Source organism: Ranitomeya variabilis, chromosome 1 (genome assembly GCF_051348905.1).
Source record: "Ranitomeya variabilis isolate aRanVar5 chromosome 1, aRanVar5.hap1, whole genome shotgun sequence".
Taxonomy (NCBI): domain Eukaryota; kingdom Metazoa; phylum Chordata; class Amphibia; order Anura; family Dendrobatidae; genus Ranitomeya; species Ranitomeya variabilis.
This window is the reverse complement of record NC_135232.1, coordinates 1,048,131,982-1,048,154,265: the sequence shown is the minus strand read 5'-3', so window position 1 is coordinate 1,048,154,265 and position 22,284 is coordinate 1,048,131,982. Positions and strand designations below refer to the sequence as shown.

General features: G+C 43.4%; 1 long non-coding RNA gene across 4 annotated transcripts in view; it reads left to right on the top strand.

Moving 5' to 3' along the window:
- Nucleotides 1–20,074, top strand: part of LOC143785270 (uncharacterized) — a 28,007-nt gene extending 7,933 nt beyond the window's left edge. For 3 of the 4 annotated variants that reach the window (XR_013217974.1, XR_013217968.1, XR_013217977.1), the window contains one exon: nucleotides 19,507–20,074. This is a non-coding gene — a long non-coding RNA (uncharacterized LOC143785270). Of the gene's footprint in view, nucleotides 1–10,768; nucleotides 10,829–19,506 lie in introns of all 4 variants that reach the window. The other variant, XR_013217972.1, reaches the window with a different exon arrangement.
- Nucleotides 20,075–22,284: the final 2,210 nt, after the last annotated feature.

The window sequence follows — 22,284 nt, the reverse complement described above, 5'->3', positions numbered from 1 at the left end:
CTGCACTATGGACTACTAACATTACACATTAACACTTTACATTCTTATACGCTGTACATTACCACCATATAATATAAAAGAAGCACATCACTATTCACGTTACATGTTAAACCGCATCATGCATGACACGGTACAGTGCGACTGTTGCTTTCAGGGGCAGGAATGTACCAGAGAACTCCATCACTCTTACATTTGGTGCACATGGAACATACCAAATATCAGATACGTTATCTTTTTCAGTTCTGAGGATTTAAACTCACTTATTGGCAGTATTCCACATCTAATCTAAGCTTGTAAAGTATGTTCGACTATTATTTACAGTAGGTACAGTGTGTGGGACTATTATATTCAGGGGTTACAGCATGTGACAGTATTCTTTTTACAGGGCACAGTATATGGCACTGTCACGAATCCCTCCATGCTGCCGCTATTTTGTCACGTACCCGGCCTGAGCACGCGACTTGGGGTTGTGCCTGCAAGGGTTAATCTATTTCCCCTCTCTCAGTCCAGCATTCAACCTCTGTCCTATGCTGTATTGCGAGCAGAAATCACACACCAACCCAGGCCACATACCCGCTCATACATGCTGCCACCACTCACCGGACACACTGGCGATGAGTCCCGGAAATATTGCTACTACTGTCTGCCAATCATAAGGCTCACACACCTTAGGCTATGGATTCTTTAGAACATGCAAGGTTCAATTTATTAAAGTATTATGCTTTAATATAAAAGGTACAGTGCTTACAAATAAAAAAGAATATAAAAATATGGTAATAAAAAGACATACAGATATGCAAAACAGTTATAAAATAAACAGGAGAAAACTTACAGAAATAGCTAACTTGTAGTCTGCTTCTGCTCCCTGAGGGGGGGGTGAATATGGACTGGATCACATCAGCTAGGCTGCCCCTCAATCTGTGAACAACTTTGCACATATACAAGCCTAATTTATAGAGTTACTCTGGAGGTAAAATTTCTAGAACAGCCTCTCATGTTAATATTATAATTGCTTGTTTTTTGTTTGGGCCATGGCCCCTCCCCCAATGAATGTTATTTTCCTCTGAACACTCTTTGCCTAAAGGTTTTCACGGATAGATAGTATCAGGCTGTAATTGACATCTTTCTTCAAAAGAGCTGAAGGTGTGAAGCGCGTCCTCTCCTTCCTGGTTCTTAGGAGACCCCTAAGAACCAGGAAGGAGACTGCTTTCTCAGGATAATACATATTAACACCTTGGCGAGACCTGCAGCCATCAGGACAGATGTTAAATTACTGCTGGTTACACATATAAAACTATACATATTTCACTACACCTCCCTCCTTATGAACGTGCATAGGGTTGACTTACAGGTCAGCTCCCGAGCGCGTATCTAGTTCTGCCCCCCTTGGCGAGATAGGCCATCAGCATTGCCATGATCGGTTCCTTTTTTATGCTGAATTGTGAAATCATATTGTTGTAATATCAGACTCCATCTAAGCAATTTCCCATTGTCCCCAACTACTCTGTTGAGCCAACTCAATGGGTTATGACCTGTGATCATGGTGAAGTTGCGCCCATAGAGGTATGGTTGCAGCTTCTGCAGAGCCCACACAATTGCCAAACATTCCTTTTCAATGGTGGCATAAGCCACTTCCCTGGGCAGGAGTTTCCTGCTTAGGTACAGAATTGGGTGCTCCTCACCTTGTTGGTTCACCTGGCTGAGAACCGCACCTAGCCCATAGGTGCTGGCATCTGTCTGCACTGCAAACCTGCAAGTGAAATCTGGGGCCTGAAGGACGGGTGAACTAACCAATGCTGACTTTAGGGCAGAAAATGATTCCTCGCACTGAGGACTCCAGGAGACAATTTTGGGAAGCTTCCTCCTGGTCAGATCAGTTAACGGCTTGGCCAGAGCTCTGTGGTTTGGTACAAACCTCAAATAGTAGCCAGCCGTATTCAAGAAGGACAGTACCTGCTTCGTGGTTCATGGGGTGGGCCAGGCTGTAATGGCTTCTACCTTCCCTGGCTCAGGTTTTAGCAGTCCTCCCCCCACCCGGTGTCTGAGGTATTGTACTTCCCGCATGGCTACCTGACACTTCCCAAGCTTAACAGTAAGACCTGCAGTTTTAAGCCTTTGCAACACCTGAGAAAGATGTACGAGGTGTTCCTCACAAGAATTACTAAAAGTGGCTATGTCATTGAGATAAGCGACGGCAAAACCATCACATCCTTCCAATAAGTGATTGACCGACCTCTGGAAGGTCGCAGGGGCATTCTTCATACCAAATGGTATCACCAGAAACTCAAACAGCCCGAATGGCATTATAAAGGCAGACGTTTGCTAAGCTTCTCTGGTCAGGGGTATCTGCCAATATCCCCTACTTAGGTCCATGATGATGAGGTACGATGCCTTAGCTAGTTGCTCTAACAGCTCATCTATCCTTGGCATGGGGTAGACCTCACATGTAGTCAGTAAAATTAACTTCCTGTAGTCTACACAGAACCGGATAGTACGGTCCTTTTTCGGGACGAGAACCATAAGCGAGGCCCAGGCACTCTGTGACTTTTGTATTACCTTGAGGTTCAGCATCTCCTCTACCTGTTCCCTCATGTGTGCCTTCACCTCTGTTGACACCCGGTATGCAGACTGCCGTACTGGGATTAGTACCAGTGTCCACGATGTGAGCTGCTAAGTGCGTCCTCCCAGGTTCCCCTGCGAAGACTTCGATGAACTCGCTGAGCGCCCCATCAGTTCAGACCTCTGACTGTGGGATAGCTCAGGGTTAAACTCTGCAGACTTCAGGGACTCCATGTACTGAGTCCCAGCCCCCACATCTAGTAACAGATCAGCCTCCCCCTCTTCAGGCAGGCTACAGGCAGGTAAGACACAAGTCTCCCTGTCATGATGAGCCTTCAACATATCTACATGAAAAACTTTCTGACGTTTTGCATGCTCATCTAGGATTACCACATAATTAACATCATTTAGCCGCTTATGTACACTGTATGGTCCCTCCCATGCAGCGTGTAATTTATTCTAAACAACATATGGGAACCTCAGTCTGAATTAACCACGAAGCCCAATGAAGAGAACCAAATAATACCGAAAAATATCTTATTTTATTGGCAAAGATTAAAAGATAAAAGGCATGATACATAAAATACAAAAAACACCCAAGGGAGACCAGAATAACACCCGAAATCACATTACATAAATGTATGTCTGAAATCACAGCAAAAATCAAAGCATAATACTTAATGGAATGAGCTTATGCTATTACATACTAAGCCATTACCAGATATGCCAAGTATGTGAGATGGCAATTAACTATCCAATAGTGCCCTTAGGCTGGGTTCACACTGCTTAGTTTGACCCGTTTAACGGACTACGTTACACCGCGGCATAACGCGGTGTAACGTAGTCCGTTAACGCCGCCATTGAATGCAATGGCGGACGCATCGCTAGCGCACGCCCACGCGCATTTCGCCCTTAGCTTCTTCATATCATGCTTCAAACATAAAGCTACCAAATGTAGAATCAACAACAAGTGGAACACAATTGTGAAGTTGAATGAAATTTATTGGCTATTTAAAATTTTTGTGAAAATTAAAAAACTGAAAAGTGGGGCGTGCAATATTATTCAGCCCCTTTACGTTCAGTGCAGCAAACTCACTCCAGAAGTTCATTCTGGATCTCTGAATGATCCAATGTTGTCCTAAATGCCTAATGATGATAAAAATAATCCAGCTGTGTGTAATCAAGTCTCCGTATAAATGCTCCTGCTCTGTGATAGGCCGGCCCTGCCGATTGCACTGCGGAGCGGAGCATGCGGCTCCATGTATTGCTATGCGACTGCACACTCCGCTCTGGAGTGCAGGCGACTTGGCCGGGTATTAACATGCAAGTCTCGGCCATATTTCTCGCATGTATGATCCCGGCCATAGTCTCAGGGTTCTATTTGAAGCACAGAGAGCATCATGAAGACCAAGGAACAAAACAGGCAGGTCTGTGATACAGTTGTGGAGAACTGGAGAAGCCAGATTTGGATACAAAATAATTTCCAAAACTTTAAATATCCCAAGGAGCACTGTGCAAGCGATCATATTGAAATGGAAGTGGAGCACCCCCACGTTAGGGCAATGGGGTATTGGTACCGGGTCCTTCTCAGTTCTGGGGATGTCACGGTGGCCCAACCCGGCCCGTGGCCCTATGAGGGACGTCCAATAAAAGGGGTTTGACAATTTATATGAAGAATGTTCGTGACGCCACCTGTGGTACTCGGTCAGAATGACCGACGCTGCTTAGGGGTCCGCTGGGGTGATGGAATGGCAGCTAGATGGTTTACCTTCCCACAGGTAAAGTGTACCACCAGGGCTTCCCAAAAGTGTAGGTGGTGATGGTGGATGATGTAAAGCGCCGTGAATAACGAAGACACAAAGGTTGCAGTCTCTTTACCTTTTACTGAAGACTTCAGCATCCACAGTCCAGAGTACAGATCACAGGTCAGGCAGAGTCCGGCCGGTCCAAAGACAAAATCCAGAGTTCTCTTATCCAGGTGGAAATCAGTAGCCTTCCTACTAGTGCCTGTGTGTTGTAGTACCTCCCTGCTGAGCACCACGGGATAGTCCTCACAACCTTTGTAGATGTTCTAGATGATATTTCTTCCTCTCTGTCCCCCAGATGGTATGGATAGGACATACCCGTATGATGGCCTGAGGCTTGTTTATAGGGACCCTAGAGACGCCCCGACCCCCACAATTTGCCACTGTGTCTTCTTAGGTTTTAAGGTCGGGCAGCCAACTTGGAATTGACTGCTCTGCCAGTCTCTGAAGTAATGCGTAGAGTCAATTACTCCCTCGGTGTTCCGGCCACCGGCTACGCGCCTCGGAAGGAGGCAGCCTTTACAGGGCAGAACTCCTCCCGGTGTTTTCTCCTTGTGCTGTGACTTCGTTTCTCACTCTCCACAATACAATTCCTTTCTTGTCCTTTCTTAGGATGCTGCCGCACGTGGGGCAGGCACAGCTCTGTATCTTTCTGCCTCGTGCTAGGCCTCTGTCAGGATCCCACCCCTGACAAGGGCACTCTGTCTGCAGCTCAGATGTTCCTCCTTTCCCCCTGTCTGCCTGACAGGTGTTGCCTGGGCAGAGCCCAGTCAGCTTCTAGCTTCCTATCCAACCCACCAGTTTTACCCTACAGTGAGGAGTGCCCTAATAGATAGGAGCAAGGTGTGTTTTGTGATACCTGGTAAGGTGAACTCCTTTAGTGCCATCAGACGTAATATCACTCCCCCTGGTGGAAGAATGACATTGCTGCAGCAACCAGGACTCTGGGGCGCTGCCTCCCCCCCCCCCCCCGTTAAATCCAGTACTCCCGGACTGGGAAAAGAAAACAACAATTACAGGTTAGCAAAAGACATGCAAAATTTTTGGAATGCTATAAAACAAATTAATTTAACAGTGCTTCCCTTTATGGGAGGTGAGGACACTTTGACGTTGCAAACAAGAACATATTTACATTGTGCATAAGGCAAATGGGAAAAAGTTATTATCTATCTATGAAACACAATTACCCATACAGGTATTCTATCTAATAAGTGCATTTATACAACAATAAATTAACATTTTCTTTACTCAAGCATAAAACCGTTATTCTTCTCTAAGTGCAAAGTCTTTTAATTAAATTCCTAAGGCTCTCTAGAGGTCTCACTAACCCCTACGGGTTCACTTTATTGAAATGCAGAGCAGATTTCACCCCCACTACGGGCTCACCGTATCTTTCTTCCAATTTCTTTTGTCCTCAATTTTATTCAAAGTGCATCATTAAACATTTCACTCTCAACATTTCTCAAACATTTTACTATTCTTGGCTACATACTATCACTATGTAAAACATTATGGCTATCTAATTTTTTTTTTTTTAAACAACATTATCCAAGTGCAATAAGTAAACATTCCCTTTAAGTGGAAACTCCAAGTTTTTTCAGAGGTAGTGCAAATAATCGCATCACCACTACTCAAGTCTGTTTAAAGGTGACGTGATGCAAGATGAGGGACCCGTTACGAACCCCCGAACGTTGGTCTTGGGTGGGCTACAAGACGTGTAATCCTGACCCGGAATTCTTTCGCACCAACGGGTTTTTCTTCTGGTCTGTAAGGCAAATCAGTTATTTTTACAGCATAATTAACAGCAGTTTCTGTTAAGAGGCAGTCTCTGTAAAAGCCTCCTATGTAAAACCAGTAGAGAGCACCCTTAAGAAGGTGCAAACTATTTACAGGAACAGTTTGTGAATCATTCACCGTCCATGATTCGGCAGTTCTTTTGGTAAAACAATGATGAACTTGTGCAAAACTAGAAACAACAGGGATCCCGGGTAAACAAAGGGATCCCTTTAAGAAGAATAACCCTGGACGGGTTCAAGCAGCAAAGAAACAGTTAACTATTTACATTGTCGTGGTTCTGAGGTTTATTGTAGTTCTGGAGGTCTCCACCAGGGTTTTACCCGACACGAAGCCCTCTGTGGCTTAGGATGGCTCGAATCCAGATTCACTCCCGGCGCCAGGTACACTCCATGAGTTTGTTTTTCCTGCACGGTCAGGTCGTTCGCGGCAATAAAAGTCTGAGTGGCTTGATGAATGATGTAAGTTACGGCGGGTTTTGCCGCAGCCGCCTCAGCGGTAAGCTCTTCCTCCAGGGTCCTGGATACCGCCAAGAGGGCTGTGCATCTCTGCACATCCCGGTCCCACCAGCTGTTTCCTTTTTGGTACCGGTGATAGATCACTGCATCCCCAGGGTTCAAGGCTGAATCCGTGTTGTCTCCGCACAGGCAGGACTCCACCTCATCCCAGGCAACATGGACTCTCACCGATGACCCGATTTCTTGTATGAATCCCTTTCCTTTCTGAGGTTGATAGACCACCACAACACCCCAGTTCGGCGGCGAGTCATCTAGCGATCCACCTTGTGCTTCCCGTTCCACTTCCCGCTGGTATTCCGCGATCAGATGCCGCCGGTATTCTCCCCAGGGAAAGGGCCCAAGGTCATGCCCTCCGGGTGGTCTGGGGTCAGGTGGCAGGGACGCCGGGGCTCCAGCAGTCGAGGTGGTGCACGGAGCAATTGCGGAGGGAAGGAGGACTCCCTGGAAGCCACGGCACCAAGTACCTGCACGTGAGGTGACTCTTTCTGCGCCACTCCACTCTTCTTGGGAAGGTGCCAGGGCTGGCGATGGTGCGGGCAGTGGAACTTCCATAGACAGCTCCCAGGGGTCCACGCTCTCCAACGGTGGCATGTTGGAGTAATCCTCCGGTGACGGGGGTCTGTGCGGGGCCACTCTTTTTCGAGGGTCCCTTCTGATCTCCAGCTCCATTCCTTCCTCCCCTGGGGAGCGGTTTCATTTTCGTTATCTACGCCTGCCATGGAGAATCAGGAGGCGGACCTCTGCTGCTGACGGACACGTCCTCAAGATACAGAAATATTTAGACTGGGCGGCCATTGTTTTTCGCGCTTCTCAGTTCGTTCCACAACTCTACGCCCTTCTTCTCCTGCGCTCCTCGTGGCGCGGTAATGGCGGCGGTTTTGGTGGGAATTTTGGCAGCAAATGGCAATACACAGTCCTTAAGCAAATCACAGTTCCAATCACAATTCTGACACAGTTCTTAGGCACACATGACCCGATTCTTCAGGCTTAAGTAGATCCTGTTCGTGATGCCAAGATTTGAAGCGCCCCTCAGTTCTGGGGATGTCACGGTGGCCCGACCCGGCCCGTGGCCCTATGAGGGACGTCCAATAAAAGGGGTTTGACAGTTTATATGAAGAATGTTCGTGACGCCACCTGTGGTACTCGGTCAGAATGATCGACGCTGCTTAGGGGTCCGCTGTGGTGATGGAATGGCAGCTAGATGGTATACCTTCCCACAGGTGAAGTGTACCCCCAGGGCTTCCCAAAAGTGTAGGTGATGATGGTGGATGATGTAAAGCGCCGTGAATAATGAAGACACAAAGGTTGCAGTCTCTTTACCTTTTACTGAAGGCTTCAGCATCCACAGTCCAGAGTACAGATCACAGGGCAGGCAGAGTCCGGCCGGTCCAAAGGCAAAATCCAGAGTTCTCTTATCCAGGTGGAAATCAGTAGCCTTCCTACTAGCGCCTGTGTGTTGTAGTACCTCCCTGCTGAGCACCACGGGATAGTCCTCACAACCTTTGTAGATGTTCTAGATGATATTTCTTCCTCTCTGTCCCCCAGATGGTATGGATAGGACATACCCGTATGACTGATGGCCTGAGGCCTGTTTATAGGGACCCTAGAGACGCCCCGACCCCCACAATTTGCCACTGTGTCTTCTTAGGTTTTAAGGTCTGGCAGCCAACTTGGAATTGACTGTCCTTCCGGTCTCTGAAGTAATGTGTAGAGTCAATTACTCCCTCGGTTTTCCAGCCACCGGCTACGCGCCTCGGAAGGAGGCAGCCTTTACAGGGCAGAACTCCTCCCGGTGTTTTCTCCTTGTGCTGTGACTTCGTTTCTCACTCTCCACAATACAATTCCTTTCTTGTCCTTTCTTAGGATGCTGCCACACGTGTGGCAGGCGCAGCTCCGTATCTTTCTGTCTTGTGCTAGGCCTCTGTCAGGATCCCACCCCTGACAAGGGCCCTGTGTCTGCAGCTCAGACGTTCCTCCTTTCCCCCTGTCTGCCTGACAGGTGTTGCCTGGGCAGAGCCCTGTCAGCTTCTGACTATTTTCCTATCCAACCCACCAGTTTTACCCTACTGTGAGGAGTGCCCTAATAGATAGGAGCAAGGCTCCCCCTGGTGGACTGGAGTGTGAAGTGTAATGTGTGTTTTGTGATACCTGGTAAGGTGAACTCTTTTAGTGCCATCAGACGTAATATCACTCCCCCTGGTGGAAGAATGACATTACTGCAACAAGCGGGACTCTGAGGCGCTGCAGAAGGAGTATCATACCACTGCAAATCTACCAAGACTCAGCCGTCCCCCTAAACTTTCATCTCAAACAAAGAGAAGACTGATCAGAGATGCAGCAAAGAGGCCCATGATCACTCTGGATGAATTGCCGAGATCTGCAGCTAAGGTGGGACAGTCTGTCCATAAGACAACAATCAGTCGTACACTGCACAAATCTGGGTTTTATGGAAGAGTGGCAAGAAGAAAGCCATTTCTCAAAGATATCCATAAAAAGTGTCACTTAAAGTTTGCAACAAGCCACCTGGGAGACACACCAAACATGTGGTCTGGTCAGATGAAACCAAAATCGAACTTTTTGGCAACAATGCCAAACGATATTTTTGGCGTAAAGGCAACACAGCTCATCACCGTGAACACACCATCCCCACTGTCAAACATGGTGGTGGCAGTATCATTGTTTGAGCCTGCTTTTCTTCAGCAGGGACAGTGAAGATGGTTAAAATTGATGGGAAGATGGATAGAGCTTGATACAGGACCATTCTTGAAGAAAACCTGTTGGAGTCTGCAAAAGACCTGAGACTGGGACGGAGATTTGTCTTCCAACAAGACAATGATCCCAAACATAAAGCAAAATCTACAATGGAATGGTTCACAAATAAACGTATCTAGGTGTTAGAATGGCCAAGTCAAAGTCCAGACCTCAATCTAATTAAGAATCTGTGGAAAGAGCTGAAAACTGCTGTTCACAAACAATCTCCATCAAACCTCACTGAGCTCGAACTGTTTGCCAAGGAAGAATGGGCAAGAATTTCAGTCTCTCGATGTACAAAACTGATAGAGACATACCCCAAGGGACTTGCATCTGTAATTGCAGCAAAAGGTGGCCCAACAAAGTATTAAGTTAAAGGGGCCGAATAATATTGCACGCCCCACTTTTTAGTTTTTGAATTTCCACAAAAATTTAAAATAACCAATAAATTTTGTTCAACTTCACAATTGTGTTCCACTTGTTGTCGATTCTTCATCAAAAATTTACATTTGGTATCTTTATGTTTGAAGCATGATATGTGGGAAAAGGTTGAAAAGTTCAAGGGGGCTGAATACTTTCGCAAGGCACTGTATGATTTACTTTGAAATGCTGCTGCAATTCAGAGAATACATACTTTGAAAAGCCGTCCGGGGTCCAAGTGTTTTGGCTAACTAGTCCAAGGTCAGTCCCCAGGAGATACATGGGAAGATACCTGTGAGTCATAGGGTTTAGGGCAAAGAGAAGCTGCCAGGGACTGGCCTAGGACTAGTCAGTTGAGACACATAGTCCGTCACTGGTTTTTCAAAATATGCTTTTGTAAGAAGGTGGCGGGGACCCCCCAGTTGCTCCCTCTCTCCTTTATGCAGGGCATGTGTCCCCATGCGGTGTCCTGATAGTTTGGCTACGTATTAACATATTACTGTTATGAACTACTGTTTTATTAATGTGTCTGTATGTCTGATATTGTACTCTTGTAAGTGTACTGTATTCTGCAACCTGTATGTAATTAGTTCAAGTTTAGAACAGGTTAACCAAAGGGGGCTGGATTAGCAGCCTTGAGGAAACAGGAAGCTTCTGCTTCCTGAGCAGAACCCCGGTAGGCTAGCTCCTCTGATGGGAGCATAATATACCCCGGAGGCAAGAAAGTGCTGCAAAAGGACTGCTGGGCAGCTGGAACGGGCACTAGGACTGTGCAACTGCCCAGTAAAGGACTGTTTGCTCCCCGGAACCGGACGGGAGCTGATGAGACAGAATATCTGGATCGGGGCAGCGCAGGAACTATTAACTCCTCTTCTTCTTTTTTTCATCGTTATTAATGTTTTCCCACTGTTGGAACTGTAGTGTGTTGCGTGGTGCATCCAGAGACTCTGTTACTGTGTGGAGAACAACCGTGTGCTGGAGGTAATTGACTGGTCCGCAGGGCTGGGACTTTATCTGTCTTTTTAATGCGCAAGGGGCCTGTGTGCTTATGGAATGTTGCTTTAATGGAGTTGGTCATGACTACCACCCCATGCCACCTTGTTACACATTCCCTGAACAATACAATGTTTTAGAGGAAAATGTGAATGGTTACAATTGCGCAGCCGGAGTCTGATGATACATGCTGCCCACACCATGAATCTGATGACAAGTTTCCTTTAAAGGCATTCTAAGCTGCAATTAGTCCTTGGTATGGGCAGCATGAATCTGATGACATGTACCTTTTAATTGAATAATATTAATGAAACCCAGTAATTAAATGCCTTCCAGTCTGCTAAAACAACAATAAAGTACATCATAAAAGGAGCACTCCCATCAATGTTTGTAGCCTCTTAGTATACTGCAATCATCATATTATATAGCACTGTGTACTTACCATTTCTCATTTTACCTTCTACCCAGCTAATTCTTCTTTTCTCCATTAGGTCTATGACATCACGTGATTAAAATCAGACCAGCTGAATCCTTCTATGCTCTACATAGAAACAGGAAGTCTCATTTACCTGCATGACTCATCATCACTGTAAAAGTCCCTGCAAGGGGGAAAGAGCAAGCAGCTGGGTATGGATGTGAAAAATAGAATGATAAATGCAGGGAAAAAAGATTTCCTGTTTCTACATAGAGCAGAGAAAACAGAATATTTACCTGGGTAGAAAGGTAAAATGAGCAATTGTAAGGACACAGTGCTATATACTATGATGACTGCAATAAATTAAAAGGATAAAAACTTTGATGAGAGTGCTTCTTTACATTGCTAGAATGCATAGCCTATAATCAGCATTCACTTGTCCCATAGAAGAGAAAAGCATATTTTTTTTACTGTTTTTCATTTTTGCGCCCAATTGTATAAATCTGTTTTCAGTTAACATATACCATCTGGTCTGCTTTGCTTTTCCAAGAACAGCCCAATGATTTTTGTATATACGCTGTATATATTAGATCTGGCTGTTTACTTGCTAGAATTTCTATGTTACATATGGGATTATTTAGCTAAATAAAAAACACACATAATGTGCCCCATCCAATGCATTTACTTCAACAAGACATTGTGACAGCTGGCCTTTGGAATATGTGACCTGTGTGTTTGTAGAGGCCGTCATCAAGAATGTGGGTGTCCTTTAGTTGCGTGTCAGCATGATGACATGGTCTGATACCGGGAGGCCTCTCTGAAATTTAAGGTGTTTTATGCGTTTGGAGAAAGGGAGACATGGAAAAATGTTTATGAAAATAGTTGCTAATAAAAAGATATTGTTCACATTATCCAACCAGATTCTGATCATCATTTCTCTAACAGACGGGCAGCACACATACAGTTGTTGTAGGTGTTTTTGAAGCCATTTTTATAGCCAAAGCCAGAAATGAATTCAAATAGGATGGCAAATATAAAGTAAAGATTAATTTCTCCTTCCTGCTGAATCCACTTCTGACTTTTGCTCCAAAAACAGCATAAAAAATTGCACCACAAGCTAAATGGAAAAACTGCATGCACATTCTATTTTTACAAGATTTATGACAGATATGTTAGAATGTATTATGACCCACTTGGATAAGTTATTAATTGGTGTAAATTTACGGAATAAAGTGCTGACCCATAAATTCTTACCAATGACTTCATGCGGGGCTGGTTTAGGTTAGCTTGCCAAACAAATGGGTAAACGAATGTTGACTCCTCAGGCACCTGCTCAACAGAGATGAGTAAGACCCTGGTCTAATGGCTACTTTAGCATTCCAGGGAAGATTGACCAGAGTACTGTGAACTTCCTACTACTTGCTGGCATCTTGGGTGCATCTTCTTACAGGAAGGCATCCGCTATGCCATTTTTTACGTAATGCTGTGACATCATGGGGCCTACTAATAAGAAGAGGCAAACAGAATTACAGCAGGCAGTAGGCACTCTGCAGCGCTCTGGTCCTGCTGCAACAAAATAACAGCGTAGCCATTGGACCAGGGTTCTGCAAATCGTTTTGCTCCAGTTCCCAAAGAGTCTACTCCGAACTCCAGTTCCCAATGAGTCTATATTCACTGACAAACAGCAATAAAAATTAGAGTATAAAACAATAAATATAAAATAATAATGCACTTAGTGGTCTTTTGTGAGCATTGAGTGATGGAAGTTGACATACAAGAAAACAAGTACACCTAACATAACTACTAGCCCATATCCTTTTATCCTTAAGGGGTTATTCAGAGCTAAATTTTTTTTTTTACAAAATTAGCCAAAAAAACTAAAAAGCAGATAGTTCAGATAGTTGCTAACTATTTAGCAATTACCTGCCTCTTCTATTTGGCACCGGCTCAGAGTGGTCATTGACAGTTCCTGCTAGCGATTCAACTGTTCCACGTCACCAGAGCAGCTCTTCTTCTTCCAGGCTGCTCTGTCAATGGGGTGTGACTGCTGAAGTCATGCTGATTGACAGCCAGCTCCCTGCACTTAGGCAGCGGGGAGCCGGCTGTCAAGCAGCATGATATTGGCAGTGAAGCCCCGTCAACAGAGCGGAAGAGAAGTGGAAGTGACATCAATGGAAGATGCAGAATCGACATCAGGCACTGTGAGTGATCACTCTGTGCCGGCAGAGATCTGAACTGGACAGAACAGGCACGTAGGTAGCAATTACCTGCCTGTTAGTTCTTAGGCCCACAATGAAAAATTAATATAGTCCTGGATAACCCCTTTAACTGGGCACGAGATTCAACAAAATATGAAAAGACACAAATGATAAATACAAATGAAAAGTCTACTTTAGAGAAAACTACTTTATTTTTTACCGAGAAATTAACCAAAATGTAAAAAAAACTAAATTATTTTTCAAATATAGGAATTAAAAATATAAGCATAAAAATAAACTAAAAAAATGTGTATATAAAAGCTAGAGGATATTAATTTTACATTATTTGGGGTAAAAAAAAATCTGCAAAAATCACAAATAAAGCTAAGTTAGAGAAAGCCTAAAATACCGGGTAAATGAGTCAGCTAAATGTTTTTCCAATTGACTTTTAATGAGCCTGTTGGTTTCTGTCAAGTTTTTTACTGGACAAAATAACCATCATGCTATGTCATTCTGACCATATAAAAGATACCAACCTGACAAAAATAAAGTATTAAGAGAGGCTTACTTAACATGCCTGAGAGCAGAGTCGGGGACGTAACCACAGCCATATGAGGAAAGTTAGAATAGAACCACTAGGAATGTATGACGGCCCGTTACAGATTTTCCATCAAGGCCCAGAAGCTTCAATTTACACTTCTGAGCACAATGCAGGTAAACTGATGAGTGTTTCCAGAGGTGTGCAACACAAAATTGAAACCAACAATTATGGCTGTCGATGTATAAATGTCTCAAAATCAGCGCTCAAAATCAGAATACAAATAACTTGAAAAAATACTCATCTTTGATGTACCGTATTTTTCGGACTATAAGACGCACCGGACCATAAGACGCACCCCAAATTTGGGGTGAAGATTGCAGAAAAAAATATTTTTTTATAAGATGGGGTCCGTCTTATTGTCTGAATTTACAGTATCTTACCTGAGGGCTGGCGGTGGCAGAGCAGGGTCACAGGAGGCATGGTGTCGGCAGAGGTGGGGTGATGCGGTACGGCGTGCACCTGAGCAGGGTCCCGTCCTGACGCCATGGCCTGATGTGCTGGGATGAGGAGGCGCTGGGATGAGGAGGCGCTGGGATGAGGAGGTCCTGGGATGAGGAGGTCCTGGGATGAGGAGGTCCTGGGATGAGGAGGCGCTGGGATGAGGAGGCGCTGGAATGAGGAGGTATAGTGTAAGAGGGGTCCCTTTCCCCGGTGAGGTGATGCAGCAGCCCGGTAATGCAGCAGAGCTGGGTGAATCCTGTTATTAATAACATCAAACTTAGATGCCGCGCTACAAGGGGATGCTACTACTTCGTAGAGCAACACAAATAATGCAATAAACAAATCCTAAGGTGAGTTACCTTGTGGCCGTCACTGATGTGTCCCCGTAAGGCAGTGGGCTATTGTAATAACTGTGTTCTCCGTGCTGATGAGAGCAACGTTCCTCAGACAACACAGACAAGGGAGCGTCCTCCCAGTCTGTAGAAACCCCTGCGCGCACGCTGCTGATAGTGCCGGCACAGTTATCACAGTAGCCCACTGCCTTATGGGGACACATCAGTGACGGCCACAAGGTAACTCACCTTAGGATTTGTTTATTGCATTATTTGCGTTGCTCTACGAAGTAGTAGCATACCCTTGTAGCGCGGCATCTAAGTTTGATGTTATTAGTCTTTATTCAGAAATAGCAGGTGTACACACACCACCTGCATAGGTGCCTGCAGCTTGGGGGGGGGGGCACAGTCTCACTTTAGCGCCGGTGTTCATTCTGAGTATCTGAATCCTGTTATCACCGGTGGTGGCGGCCATCTTGCGGAGGCCGCGAGTGCGCAGATGGAGCCTCTGCTGCCCGGGGCTTCAGGAAAATGGCCGCCGTGATCCCCATCTGCGCACGCGCGGCATCCCGCGGCCATTTTCCTGAAGCCCCGGGCTGCAGAGGCTCCATCTGCGCACGCGCGGCCTCCGCAAGATGGCCGCCACCACCGGTAATAACAGGATTCACCCGGCTCTGCTGCATTACCGGGCTGCTGCATCACCTTACCGGGGAAAGGGACCCCTCTCACTGCGCCTCCTCATCTCCGCATGCCTGCCGCCGCACCTCTGCCACCGCACCTCTGCCGGAACGGGTAAGCCTGCATTTCGACTATTAGACGCACCCCCCATTTTCCCCCCTTTTTTGGGGGGGAAAAGGTGCGTCTAATAGTCCGAAAAATACGGTAGTTTTTAAACCGCAGAATTTTCGTTTAATAAGGGTATAAAATAATAACCTTATTTGTTCAAGATACTTAATATACAATACTTTAAATATAGAAAAACAACGAAAAACCCAGACAAGAAAGTCCAAAATAAGGTGTGAAATAACAGTATTTATTTGTAAAATAAAATAAACAGTGGAACGGTAGGAAGAAATACCAAGACAGCACAAAACCAGGGACATATAAATAGTACAAAAATAAGTACAATCACGTATGAAGATGATATACGTATTAATAACCTTTTTAAGAGACCATATAGCGGTGTAAAAATTAATTAATATGTTGTAAAGTGCATGTGCAAGAGTATAGACAAAGGGCTGGAACAGACAAAGTGTAAATATAGATAGAAACAAAAATATATAAGATACTAATACCAGCAAATGCTGTTAGCAGACTTAGGTAAAGGCCAAAAATACCAAGAAGCCAAATAAGTATAAAGCTACTAGTGGCAAGTGCTAAAATAGATTAAAGTGCTGATATTGTAGGGCAGAACCAGCCATAGGTATTACCTGCTATATGGTGAATATGTCCCAGGGATGTGCCGAACCCCGACGCGCGTTTCGGCGTCTGCCTTCGTCAGGGGGTGGCTACATCCAAGGAAAGCTGGGTATTTATGAAAGGAGCAGCCAATGGGAGGGGGAGCGGGTGTAGAGCGACGCGCGCCGACATAGGAGGTCAGCAGGAAGCGCCGGCCCACAAACCCATGCAACCCCGGCGACGCGGTCAGCTGACGCGGCGCAGGGGAACATGGGAAAGGGGGCGGAGCCGCCCGGGACACAATGCCGGCGTGCGTTCCACCCGGCCCACTGCCATTGGATAAAAGAAAACATATGGTGCAAAAGGTCCTAGAAGGGAAATAATATGCAAAACTACATAACGAAAAAACATGTGACTGCAGGTCCTGACTGAGAAAAAATAACAATAACAGCCGCAAAAGACTAGAAGAAAATATAGATAGTGATAAATGAGAAATAAAAAGGGGGAAAGGAAATATGAAGTGAGATGTGCAAAAATTCAAATAATAATAATGATAACAACAACAATAATATTAATAAATGTGTTAATATGAATAATATTAGTATAAGGTAAGTAAACCAAAATAGTGTAGTGAAAAAACAAAATAATAAAAAAATAATATAAAGCAATAATAATACAATTAGTAAAATAGTGATATTAATTATTTTCTCCGCTTCACAGTCAGGCCTTTTCAATCTTGACCTGCATCGACCAAGAAGACAGCACAGTACGGAAAAGACTCAAGGGCAATTGGAAAAAGATTTGCAGACACAACAAACTCCAGAATAATTGACGGAGAACAAAGGTAACTAAAATGGAAAAACAAATGCAATAAATAACAAATAAATAAACAAACAAACAAACAGTGAATACATATAATATCATATATAAATAAAAATAAAAATAAATATAAAGATAAAGATAAAATAAAACCAAGACACAAAGACCAAAGGACCCAAAAAAAGGAAATAAACAAAATTATAGCTCACATTAAAACCATGATAAATAGACATTATTTATTACACATAAGATAGAGAACAATTAAAATACAATTAAAATAATGCTAAAACCTTGGATTATCAGGTGAACGGATAGCTTTATAAAATTAGAACTATAAAAAGGGAACAAAACTGATATTTTCATTCAAACCTAGAGGATGCATAGTATTGAGTGTCCATATCCATCTAGTCTCAGTTTGTGCTAATTCCTGACTGATGTTACCTCCACGTAAGGATGATGTTATTCTATCAATACCTCTGATCCTCAATAGGGATGGATCACAATTGTGAAATAACTAACTAAATTTATTTCACAATTGTGATCCATCCCTATTGAGGATCAGAGGTATTGATAGAATAACATCATCCTTACGTGGAGGTAACATCAGTCAGAAATTAGCACAAACTGAGACTAGATGGATATGGACACTCAATACTATGCATCCTCTAGGTTTGAATGAAAATATCAGTTTTGTTCCCTTTTTATAGTTCTAATTTTATAAAGCTATCCGTTCACCTGATAATCCAAGGTTTTAGCATTATTTTAATTGTATTTTAATTGTTCTCTATCTTATGTGTAATAAATAATGTCTATTTATCATGGTTTTAATGTGAGCTATAATTTTGTTTATTTCCTTTTTTTGGGTCCTTTGGTCTTTGTGTCTTGGTTTTATTTTATCTTTATCTTTATATTTATTTTTATTTTTATTTATATATGATATGTATTCACTGTTTGTTTGTTTATTTATTTGTTATTTATTGCATTTGTTTTTCCATTTTAGTTACCTTTGTTCTCCGTCAATTATTCTGGAGTTTGTTGTGTCTGCGAATCTTTTTCCAATTGCCCTTGAGTCTTTTCCGTACTGTGCTGTCTTCTTGGTCGATGCAGGTCAAGATTGAAAAGGCCTGACTGTGAAGCGGAGAAAATAATTAATATCACTATTTTACTAATTGTATTATTATTGCTTTATATTATTTTTTTATTATTTTGTTTTTTCACTACACTATTTTGGTTTACTTACCTTATACTAATATTATTCATATTAACACATTTATTAATATTATTGTTGTTGTTATCATTATTATTATTTGAATTTTTGCACATCTCACTTCATATTTCCTTTCCCCCTTTTTATTTCTCATTTATCACTATCTATATTTTCTTCTAGTCTTTTGCGGCTGTTATTGTTATTTTTTCTCAGTCAGGACCTGCAGTCACATGTTTTTTCGTTATGTAGTTTTGCATATTATTTCCCTTCTAGGACCTTTTGCACCATATGTTTTCTTTTATCCAATGGCAGTGGGCCGGGTGGAACGCACGCCGGCATTGTGTCCCGGGCGGCTCCGCCCCCTTTCCCATGTTCCCCTGCGCCGCGTCAGCTGACTGCGTCGCCGGGGTTGCATGGGCTTGTGGGCCGGCGCTTCCTGCTGACCTCCTATGTCGGCGCGCGTCGCTCTACACCCGCTCCCCCTCCCATTGGCTGCTCCTTTCATAAATACCCAGCTTTCCTTGGATGTAGCCACCCCCTGACGAAGGCAGACGCCGAAACGCGCGTCGGGGTTCGGCACATCCCTGGGACATATTCACCATATAGCAGGTAATACCTATGGCTGGTTCTGCCCTACAATATCAGCACTTTAATCTATTTTAGCACTTGCCACTAGTAGCTTTATACTTATTTGGCTTCTTGGTATCTTTGGCCTTTACCTAAGTCTGCTAACAGCATTTGCTGGTATTAGTATCTTATATATTTTTGTTTCTATCTATATTTACACTTTGTCTGTTCCAGCCCTTTGTCTATACTCTTGCACATGCACTTTACAACATATTAATTAATTTTTACACCGCTATATGGTCTCTTAAAAAGGTTATTAATACGTATATCATCTTCATACGTGATTGTACTTATTTTTGTACTATTTATATGTCCCTGGTTTTGTGCTGTCTTGGTATTTCTTCCTACCGTTCCACTGTTTATTTTATTTTACAAATAAATACTGTTATTTCACACCTTATTTTGGACTTTCTTGTCTGGGTTTTTCGTTGTTTTTCTATAGTAATTCCAGATTTGTCCATTACCTTTTCCATTGGTGCACATTGGCGGATATGTATATAAGTGTCCTCCTTCTTATTTTGTGCATTTTGCCTTGAGGTTTATTTATTTAATACATTAAATATGACTTGTCCAATATACTGTATTATATAATTATCCATTGATAAAGTGTTTTTCTTTTTTAATTTAGATGAACACAAAACAAAGAAAAATCCAGATCTGCGACAGAACCCTTAGCTGAATTACATCACTGGTTTATGCAGGTGTAGGAATGAGATCAACATTTGGAGAGTTCTACAAGGAAAGGATGAAGTATACACGCCAGTGGATGTGGGATTGGGAAGAAAACGGGACTTTGGTATCCATAGACTTATGAACACTCACAGACAAAAACACAGTTATAAACTCTGAATGATATCTTACACAAATAAAATAGCACTGATACCATTCGGGAGCAAGTTTATTTAGGTTTATTACACTAAAAAACTTATTCACTTTGAAGGCATACCACAACATGGAACACCTTCAAGTACAGTAATCTATGCTCATCAAAAGGTGACACAACTCTATGTATTTATAAGAAGAATGAATAATGAGTACTAACACTGGAGATGAGCGGATCTTTTGAAATTCAAAATCGCTAACTTTGCCAAAATTTCCCCAAATATTCTATTCTCAGTAGATACATTTGCACAAATCTCAATACTAGAAAGCTTGTAATTGCTAGGAAAATACACATTGGGAGGAAGAGAGAGAAAACCCAGTTGACCATAAAAGCTTACGCTCTACCGGAAAGAGAGACCCCTTGGTCTGTAAGAGCTTGTACTCTACATTAGAGAGAAGCCCTCACTGATAATAGGTAGTGATGGGCGAACCCCCCCGATGTTCAGGATCGGCCTGTTCGCCCGAGTTCGGGGCCAGACATGACACGAACTTGCATCCGAACCCCAAACTCGGACTTTACAGATATGGGATGGGGCGGGGGGCTGTAAAAAAAAAGCTGAAAATTAATAATAAACATTAGAATTATACTTACCTGTCCAGCGATGCATCCCGCTGTCTCCCAGCCGCATCTGCTTCCAGGGCCGCTCATTAACTGCCGGCAGTATTCAGTGCACTCGGCAGTCTTTGGCTTTTTCCGGCAGAGTTCATGCGGTGACGTCACCGCACTAATACTGCTGGAAAAAGCCGGAGACTGCCGAGTGCAGTGAATACTGGCAGAAGGTAAAGAGCGGCCCCGGAAGCAGATGCGGCTGGGAGACAGCTGGAGTGTCCCCAAGGGCAGTGGCAAAAACCATCAAGCGCTACAAAGAAACTGGCTAACATGAGGACCGCCCCAGGAAAGGAACACCAAGAGTCACCTCTGCTTCTGAGGATAAGTTTATCTGAGTCACTAGCCTCAGAAATTGCAGGTTAACAGCAGCCCAGATTAGAGACCAGGTCAATGCCACACAGAGCTCTAGCAGCAGACACATCTCTACAACAACTGTTAAGAGGAGACTTTGTGCAGCAGGCCTCCATGGTAAAATAGCTGCTAAGAAACCACTGCTAAGGACAGGCAACAAGCAGAAGAGACTTGTTTGGGCTAAAGAACATAAGGAATGGACATTAGACCAGTGGAAATCTGTGCTTTGGTCTGATGAGTTCAAATTTGCGATCTTTGGTTCCAACTACCGTGTCTTTGTGCGATGCAAAAAAGGTGAACAGATCGACTCTACATGCCTGGTTCCCACTGTGAATCATGGAGGAGGAGGTGTGATGGTGTTGGGGTGCTTTGCTGGTGACACTGTTGGGGATTTATTCAAAATTGAAGGCATACTGAACCAGCATGGTTACCACAGCATCTTGCAGCGGCATGCTATTCCATCTGGTTTGCGTTTAGTTGGACCATCATTTATTTTTCAACAGATCAATAACCCTAAACACACCTCCAGGCTGTGTAAGGGCTATTTGACCAAGAAAGAGTGATTGGAGGCCAGGTCATCTGGCGCAGCACCCCCAGTCACCAGACCTGAACCCAATCGAGATGGTTTGGGGTGAGCTGGACCGCAGAGTGAAGGCAAAAGGGTCAACAAGTGCTAAGCATCTCTGGGAACTCCTTCAAGATTGTTGGAAGACCATTCCCGGTGACTACCTCTAGAAGCTCATCAAGAGAATGCCAAGAGTGTGCAAAGCAGTCATCAAAGCAAAAGGTGGCTACTTTGAAGAACCTAGAATATAAGACATAATTTCAGTTGTTTCACACTTTTTTGTTAAGTATATAATTCCACATGTGTTAATTCATAGTTTTGATGCCTTCAGTGTGAATGCACAATTTTCATTGTCATGAAAATACTGAAAAATCTTTAAATGAGAAGGTGTGTCCAAACTTTAGGTCTGTAATGTATTTGTGAACACAAAATCTATCATAATTGCTGAGTAAACTGTAATAAAAAGTAAAAAAAAAATAAAAAATTATTTACAAAAGTGAAGGTTCTTAGCTCATAAATCGGCCAATTCATGTGAGCCCATCAACAGCAACAAGGTGACACTTTTCTGATGGGTCCTATCATCTAAAACATGCCTCTATTGTGCTATAAGTCTTAAAATTTTAAAATGAGTTTTAAATTTAGTTTAAAAAGTTTAAAATTAGGTAAAAAGGAGCATTTGGTTCACTTTGGTGAGACTTCATCAGATTATTAGGTACATAGCTGTGGTATAAGTAGATGCATGTATATTGCATACCTGTGATATCCAGAGGTTTATTGGTCTGTCTCTATAGGCAAAAAAAGAAATTGTAAACATGATGCCCTTAATAGAAATAATAGGATGTAAAGAAAAATTGCTGGTCATTAAACAGCACAGACATGCAAACTTGCTCTCAATGTTGCTAAATTCTGAGATTTCAGAAATTGCTCATGATTTAATGGACACCTCGAAACTGGTTTGTCCAACTTTAAGGACTTTTATTCTATTTTTTCAAGCTTAA